Source organism: Carlito syrichta, unplaced genomic scaffold (assembly GCF_000164805.1).
Source record: "Carlito syrichta isolate Samal-C Ts95f unplaced genomic scaffold, Tarsius_syrichta-2.0.1 Scaffold306783, whole genome shotgun sequence".
Taxonomy (NCBI): domain Eukaryota; kingdom Metazoa; phylum Chordata; class Mammalia; order Primates; family Tarsiidae; genus Carlito; species Carlito syrichta.
This window is the reverse complement of record NW_007250879.1, coordinates 142,563-150,054: the sequence shown is the minus strand read 5'-3', so window position 1 is coordinate 150,054 and position 7,492 is coordinate 142,563. Positions and strand designations below refer to the sequence as shown.

Sequence of the window (7,492 nt, the reverse complement as noted above, 5' to 3'; positions counted from 1 at the left end):
ACTCCAGTCTGGGTGACAGAGTGAGACTCCAACTTAAAAAAAAAAAAAAAGAAATGGAAAAAGGAAAGAATGGTATTCATGTAAAAGTATGAATCCCAAGGGCCAGGCACAGTGGCTCATGCCTGTAATCCCAGCAACTTCGGGAGGCAGAGGTAGAAGGACTGCTTGAGCCCTGGAGTTCAAGACCAGCTTGGGCAACATAGCAAGACCTCATCTCTATGAAAATAAAATTTAAAAAAAGGTCAGATGTGGTGGCACATGCCTATAGTATCAGCTACTTAGGAGGCTGAGGTAGGAGGATCGTCTAACCCCTGAAGGTCAAGGCTGTGATTGTGCCACTGCACTCTGCCTGAAGGACAGAGTAAAACTCTGGCTTAAAAACAAAACAAAAAACAAAGGCTAGGCTCGGTGACTTAGCCTGTAATCCCAGCACTTTGGGAGGCCAAGGCGAGTGGATTGCCTGAGTCCGTGTCTCTACAATAAATAAAAAATTAGCCAGGCGTGGTAGCACATGCCCGTAGTTCTAGCAACTTGAAAGGCTGAGGCGGAAGGATGACCAGAGTCTGCACTCCAGCCTGAGGGAGAGTGAGACTCAAAACACAAAACAAAAAACCCCCTCCAGTCTAATTAAAATAATTCATTATTTCAGTTGTTACAAAGGACATGTTAGATACCTCTAATACAACAAGATTTGGAAAAATTGCTTCCATAAAACATAGTAGCCATAATATTCCGCAAGACTCCATTAAAAAGTAAATACTGACACATTAAAAGCAGAAGTTTGTTATTTAGTGCCTTTATACTCAGTATTATGATAAGAAACACAAAAGATGTTCCTATCAGCAAGACATAGTCCTTTCTCTCAAGGAGTTTCTAGAATGCATTCCTGTAGGAATGCATCTGAAACACTGAAGAGGTAAATGGTTTCACATATTTAGTTTTAGATAATTTTCAAAAGTCAGAGCATTTGATTGCGTGGGATTTCAGTGTACTCCCCAGTACCATGCGATCTGACACAGGACTTTCTGAATTAACCAAATTCATAGGAGAAAGCATGTTAAATTAAGAACAGAGCCATATCAAGTTGTAGATCTAGAAAGATGGGGGCACTGATGGCAGTGGGCAGGGAGGCAACAGTAATCCCCCAAATATAGTATAGTACAGTAGTTCCTGAAACTTGTTGCATATCAGAATCACCTAGAGAGCTTTTAGAAATGACACAACTAGGTCATATCACAACTCAATAAAATTATCTGAGGTTAGGGGTTAGGTGTCATTTTTTTAAGTTTTCCACGTGATTTCAATGCAACACAACTTGGAAGCCACTGGCATAGTTGAAAGATGCAGTAAAAACTGTGACTTTAGGCAAATTAACTATTCTAACACTTTATAAGAAATTCCAACTTACAGGATTGTTATAATTATTAAATGAAACTATGGGCAATACCTAGATAATGTTGGACTTTTTCTTATATGCAGAGGGAAAAGGGAATGTTTAGCCACACAGAATTCAACTAATTATTCCCTTATTTCAACAGTACTTACCAACAATATGAATAAAAAGCAATTATACCTTAAAGTTAGAACTACTGTATCAGAGAATAAAAGAGGCGTCTTCTATCCTAATGATTCTATCAATGTACATTTACATTAAGCATTTACAAACTTAAGACCTAGTTGGTCTTACAAAGTCCATTTATAAGTCAAAGTTAAAAGTAATTTTAGGATTCACTGTAGGTGCAAATCTAGATAGCACCACACAGGCAGAATCCTAACTCAGACTCTCAACACAATGCTCTGTTTCCCTTCATATAGAAAATCAGGATATACTTCAGCTAAACCTTTTTGTACAGTACTTCCAAAGTCCCCATTAAAGAACCACAACATGCCCTGCTAATCATTCAGAGACAAGTATTCTAGTTCTTCAGGAGGAGAATATAGCAGAGATACTACCACTAAGCACTATATTCACCACATTATTTTCTCAGGTAAATCCTGTAATGCACCTCGTTCTAATAAACAGACTACTAATCTACAGTCTTGCATATGAGCCAATCAACATTAAATTCAGAAGAAATCATGTGTTATTATAACCCAAAATACCAACTTAGAAAAATAAAACTAATGATGTCACAGAACATAGCTTACCAAGGATTAGCAGCTACTTTGCTTGCATATGAAGAAAAATCAAGCCGTGAACTTTCCTGCCTATAACCCCAGCACTTCGGGAGGCAGAGGGGAGAGGACTGCCTGAGCCCAAGGGTTCGAGATCAGCCCAGGCAATTTGGCAAGACCTCATCTCTACAATAAATCAAAAAATTAGCCGGGCATGGTGGTGCGCGCCTCTAGTTCCAGCTACTTGGAAGGCTGAGGTGGAAGGATGGCCTGAGCCCAGCAGGTCAAGACTGCGGAGGCCGTGAGTGTGCCAATGCCCTCTAGACTGGGCAACAGAGCAAGACTCCGACTCAAAAGAAATGAAAAATCAAATATCCTTTAGCCCAAAAGGGATGTGGATTACACCAGCGGATGTATTTGTCAGAACCGACCCAACTATACTTTAAGATTTGCACATCTCACTGTATGTAAACTGCACGTCAGTTAAGAAACATCCCAGAGACACACATTAGTTCATGCTATTAATATTAGTTATCCTATATTTTAAGAGCCACCTGAGAGTGTATTAGAAACAAAAACAGTAATAAAAAAGCGCTATTTTAACTAGGTGTTCATTCACTGAATGTTATGAAGGTATTTGTATAATCTCAGAAAAACCCATACACTTTACATGAGTTCGCAAGTATTTACTTCAAATCAAGATACAAGTTAATGGCCAGACAAGGTGGCTCACACCTGTAATCCCAACACTTTGAGAAGCTGAGGCAGGAGGAACGCCTAAGTCCAGGGGCTCAAGGCCAGCCTGGGCAACATATTGAGACCCTGTCTCTAAACAAATAAATTTAATATATAGAAAACATACAAAAATTAAAAAATTTCCAACAAAAGTTCTTATCCTGTAAGCCACAGATTCAAAAGAGAATCAGAGCATCCTGATTGACAGACATCTAGTTAAATAAAAGGTTACTTACATTTTGCATAAGAGCGTTTCAGCTTCTCTGAGTAAGGCCAAATGCCATAAAGTGAAGATGCAAAATACAGCTCTCCAACATCAAATGAAAGTGTAGAGTATGTGGAGCAGGCATGATATGACCTTGACGTAAGGTTATAACAGTGGCTTTTAGGAGGACTAGGAGTTAGAAGAATATTTACTCTGAGACTCAAAAGTCTAATTTGTATGATGAGGTGTTGGGCTACTTACTTCTCCCAGGTTGTTGCCCAGCACAAAAATGCTACCTAGCATTATTATATTACTCCATAAGCCAATATAAAGCACCCCAGTATACCATGGACTCAGTTACTATCCAAGTTAAAAATCTCTTTTCTCATGCCTCTAGTGAATCTATAACTCATCTTACCAAAGACATACCCAACACAGCTATCATCTTTGTTTTCAGATAATAGTCATTATAATCTTATTCACAGGATATATGCTCAGGGCCAAAGATAAGGTTAAAATGTAAGATGCTTTTAACAGTGAAAGAGAAAGGATTAATTAGTACTTTATAAGTATCTTCTGGAATATTTGACATTTAGACAAAGAGGACCAAAAAGTGATTAAAAATCAATAAGTAGCCAGGCAAGGTGGCATGTGTCTACAGTTGCTGCTACTCAGGAGGCTGAAATCACTTGAACCCAAGAGTTTGAAGCTATGGTATGCAATAATCAAGCCTGTCAATAACCAATGCACTCCAGCATGGGCGACAGAGCAAGACCCCCTCTCTCAAAACAAAACAAAAAACCACTGGGCAACGACAGATCTCTCTTGTCCCCTCCTATATTTATACACAACTTTCCTACAAAAGTATTGTATATTCAGTTATTTTACTTCCTTCTAAATGGTCATCCTGTGGTTTCCCTGAAGCAGATAACATTTTTAAGAGTCTTGTATGGTACCTTATTCCTAAAATAGCATTCAAAGGTAAGATCTAGACATAACATCAAACTGATGAAATGCTTTCTAGATACTATCCTCTGAAAACAGGTCTTAAAATTCCAGAACTAGAAGGCGTGAAGATCAATGAGGCCAGTGACTTTTGAGTAGTGAATCCTTGTTCAAATAAAACCCTACCCAAAAGCTTAGTATGCAAAAGCAAATGGAAATAAATTATTTTTCCAGCAAAAGATAAGGAGCCCTAAATCTTTCTGTTCAGCACTCTCCCATCCCAAGAAAATTAGAAAATGACCAACTTGGTAAAATCCTTGATTTTATAGATGAGAAAATTGATAGGATCACAAAGGCTAAGTGACTGATCAGAATCACCCAGTCAATACCACATAGCAGACCTAGCATTTGAACCCCAAAACACTTGTCTAGTAAAACTTTTCAGTGTATCATTTTTTCTCTAGCGAACGATAATTCAGTTTAGAGTGGCACCAAAAAAAGGGCTGTTTGACAGAAACACAGTGCAAGTGAACTCTGAACAGGGGTTTGAGATTTGAGGGTCCACTCATACGCAGACTTTCTTCTACCTCTGCCACTCTTGAGGCGATGAGTCCAAACAAGCTCCTCCCCCAGTTACTCAACATGAAGGCAACAAGGATGAAGATCCACTTCTATTTAATAAATACTAAATATGTTTTCTATTCCTTACGATTTCAATAACATTTCCTTTTCTCTAGCTTACTTTACTGTAAGACTACAGTATATAATGCATATAACATACAAAATTGGTCAACAGTAGGCTATCAGTTAGGCTTTTGGGGAGTCAAATGTTACATATGGATTTTCAATTGTATGGGGGGGGTTGGTGTCCCTGACCCACACTGTTCAAAAGCCAACTTTAATTGAGCATCCAGATGTCAATTACAAGGTCCAAGGATTTAGTTTCTTAAACCATCAGACTGAATGCCATTCTCATCCTTGCTCTTTAAACTAGATGTTGTGCTTCTACTTAACAATAGGTACCTCAAATTACACAGGAAGGACCTGATTAGGCAGATCAGCTATGTAGGACAGGTAATTTTCAGTCCTTGTTTTGGTTGTACCAAAGTATCTTAAAGTAAATCCCACAGTTTTCTGGAAATGTATAGATAAAGGGTAATCCAGCAAAATCTACATTTTTAAAATTAGTGTCAACACTTGTAAAACAATGATTAACACATAGACTGCTTTATTTAATCTAGCTAAAACTAAACAGCCAACTTAATTCCACATTTACAAAGTAAATATTTATTAAGTATACCCTATGCACAGGTGATATAGAAATAGTAGGGAACAAACTTGGGGATGGAGAGATGTTGCCACCCAAATAAAAAATGTTCACGTAAATCTTTCCTAACCTTTACTCTTCACTAGAAAAATTGCTTTTTGTTTTGTTCACTTTACTTTAAAACCAGCAAACCACTTGTTTCCCTGTACCAGACCCTTACCACCCCTAAAACAAATTTACCCTTTCTCTGCTCTCATCAAATTACTACACTGTGTCTTAGCTACACCCAGAAGTCACTCTATTCCTGGATACCTTTCCAAACCAGTTTACCAGGCTTTCTTCCTTACAGCCAGATCCTGAAATCCCATCTCCTCTCTCAGAAAGCCTTAATTTGAAAGCCAAATTAATCTCTTTAGCCCCACCCACTGGCAGCTTATAACTATCATAACTCTCTCTGCACTCACCATCTTATAATAGGCACCTATTACTCTGCTCAGAAGTTAATTTCATTTATACATGTGCTTACTCACTATATTACTCACTGTCCTTATGGGTCTGTATCAGGTCTTATAAAAAAGCTATCAGATAAAAAGGCATGTACTTAACTTAGGTTTAGCACTTTAAACGGCAGATGCTTACTGCTTTTTGAAAACAATTCCAGGCTAGGTGCGGTGGCTCACCCTTGTAATCCCAGTACTTTGGGAGGTGGAGGCAAGAGGATTGCCTGAGCCCAGGGGTTCAATACCAGCCTGGGCAAGTTGGGGAGACATCGTCTCTACAATAAATCATGGAAAATTAGCTGGGTGCGGTTGCATACACCCATAGTTCTAACTAGTTGGAAGGCTGAGGTGGAAGGATTGCCTCAGTTCAGCAGTCCATGCTGCAGTGGCCATGAGCGTGCCAGTGTCCTCCAACCTGGATGACAGAGTGAGACTCTGATTCAAAAATAAAATAAAAAGAAAGAAAATGATTCCAAATACATTAAATTCAACTTGATTTGTGAAATCTTATAATCTCCCAACCCGGATGTATCTCAAAAGCATTACGCTAAGCGAAAGGTATCACACACAAATTACCCCATACTGTATGATTCCATTTCTAAGAAATTCTAGGAAAACTATAGTGATGGAAAGCAAATCAGTGGAGCCTGGGACTTTATTTTTCCACACAGCAGGGTATTTAAAGATTCGAATCATTTAGAATCTCATATCTGGATTATCTCAAACTTTGCATTAATCTTTACCTCATAATATACATTTGAAACTTTCTTCCAAATAATTTGATCACTTATAACCAATAGCACATTTTATTATCAATTTCCCCATTTAAAAATATCTATCAGTATTATAAGTTTTTTAAGGACAGTTTTATTTTGAATACTTACACATCAGAACTAACTTATGCAACCCAGGCCTCAATTCAAGATTCAAAAACTACAAACTGGAAATAGAAAAAGAGACTACAATAAATACCGTTCCATTTAATGCTGGAAAATGGCTGGGCCTTAAACGACATTTTAGTCTGTATTCTAGAAAAACGCCCTTTCATCTCAAAAACCCTTTAGATTAAAGCTGGGCTGAGAGAAAACAGCGTCTTTTTATCGGGTCATCTTTCATATTTATTACTATGACCATTTGCATCCGCTCACATTCCATCCCAAAAGACCACGGTTTCCCTGATGTGAAGTCTTACTGACAAAATAACTCAACAGGTTAAAAACACTCCTCAAACTACGGTTAAGTGATTAAGCCTTCCAGCACAAATGAAGGGAGGAAATTTTAACGTAGTTGGTGTTGTTCAAACTCTCTTTGCTGTCACCTACAAAAATTTAGTACGGACTGAAATGTACCAAACACTACTACTCAAAGCAAGACGGAATTAACACCTTTAGGAGCAGTACGAAGGGGCGTACACAGTGCAATGCAACCATTTAGTGCCGCATCTGCAGCAGAGATCACAAACGTACTGTCATTATGCCATCTCCTCCTTGAACCCCGCCGCCCCCCGCAGCTTTATTCCTGCCTTTCCAGAGCTTTAATTCACTCGGGGCTGCTTAAGGAGGACTCCGGGAAGCACCATTTGCGAACCCAAGCTGCGAAAAAGGCAGGAACGTGGGGTTGAGTCACGTCGTTCCGCCATTTTCTAAGCGGAGGAGGAAGACATGTTGGAACAAAAACACAACAAAAGAGCAGCCATTTCCCAAGCCAGCTCCCGCGGCGACCCGA

At 38.8% G+C, this 7,492-nt stretch overlaps 1 protein-coding gene across 7 annotated transcripts in view; it reads right to left on the bottom strand.

Moving 5' to 3' along the window:
• The window catches only part of CSNK1A1 (casein kinase 1 alpha 1), a 48,902-nt gene that overhangs the window by 40,588 nt on the left and 822 nt on the right, over positions 1-7,492 (bottom strand). The gene's annotated exons all lie outside the window — the stretch shown is intronic.